This window comes from Monoraphidium neglectum (assembly GCF_000611645.1).
Source record: "Monoraphidium neglectum strain SAG 48.87 unplaced genomic scaffold scaffold01790, whole genome shotgun sequence".
Taxonomy (NCBI): Eukaryota; Viridiplantae; Chlorophyta; class Chlorophyceae; order Sphaeropleales; family Selenastraceae; genus Monoraphidium; species Monoraphidium neglectum.
In genome coordinates, this window is record NW_014011838.1 from 1 (window position 1) to 1,409 (window position 1,409).

Here is a 1,409-nt window from a genome sequence, read left to right on the forward strand (position 1 = left end):
GGGGAGGGGGGGGTGGCTTACAGGGAGATTTCGCCCACGCTTGGGGGCCAGGAACGGCGTGACGCGCGCGGCGCCCACGGGCGGCAACTGGGCGCCCGCCGTCGAGGCCACGCAACCGCCGCGCCGCGGGGATTCAGCCGCCCCGCCGCCCCGGGCCCGCCTCTCGGTGGGCTTGGCGCTGCCGCAGCTGCGAAGCCGACGGCGTGACGTCTTCCCCTTGCCCCATGCAATCTCAAAGTTTCAGAAGGCGTGTGCGAGCCTGCAGCACAGCTGCGGCGCGCACGGCGGCGCGACCCCCACTGCGGCCCCCACCTGCGAAGATGCTGATGGATGCCAGGCTGTAGGCATACCTGCAGGCAGACAAATGGGACGGGGAGGGGGCAGGGTAAGGATGGCATACACCGCATATGATTTCAGTCCCGAAGCTCCTGGCTTGTGGAGCCATCCGGGCTCAAGGGATCGGACGCGAGCTCGGCCGCGCTGGGTGGGGCGGGGGTGCGGGGTGCGGGTGGCCAGACGCCCGCCGTGCGGCCCACATGACACCTTTGGCAGTTGGACGGCAGTTGAAGAGCCCTGCGATGACTGGGGGGTGACAGACGCCCCCCACAACGCCCCCTGCAAGGATTCCAAGCTGCCTGGCACGCGCTCCCCACTTCCTTTCCCCCCATCCCCCGCCCTCGAGCCCCACAGCGCGCCCCGGGGCGCGGCCCCGGCCCCCGGCCTCCTCACTGGCAGGTGGAGGGGTGGTCAGACGTGGCGGCGAAACACGCGTACGTCCACCTCCCGGTGTTGGGCCCGGTGGACGCCACGCTCAGCACCTGCGCCCGGCTCGGGGGGTTGATTCGCATTGTTACAAAAGGCCGGTTCGGCAACGTGAGCAATGCGGCGGGAGAGCAGAGGGTGGGGTCGCGTTGCAGCTGACAACCGATGACATCATCAGGTGACCTCAGATTTGCTGGACGTCCAGAGCCCATTTTGCCACGAGGCGGCAGCAGACGACCTGCGAAGCCCCCTGATAACAATATCCTACTTATGAAATGAAAAAAATCTGACCTGCAGCTGGTTGCTGACGATGCCTATGATGGCGATGGAGCAGGCCAGCTGGAGCAGGGTGAAGGCCAGGTTGAGGCACTGAGGGGTGCGGCCACATGATATTCGGAGAGCGAGGCGCATGGGCGTGGAGGGATCACGTTGGATTGGTGTCACTCTGAGTGGTCATTCAAATCAGGCAGCGCCTTGAGGAGCGGCGGAGGGATCGGTCAAAGGCTGCGTTGGTGGGGCTGGCTGATTGCGTTGCGTCTGCGCAGGTCGCCGACGCCGCTCTTAGGATTTGGTGGCGTTGACGGATGGCCGGCCGACGGCAGGGGTGGTCGGAGCACCACCCGCCCCCCCCCAAAAAAACCTCGCCC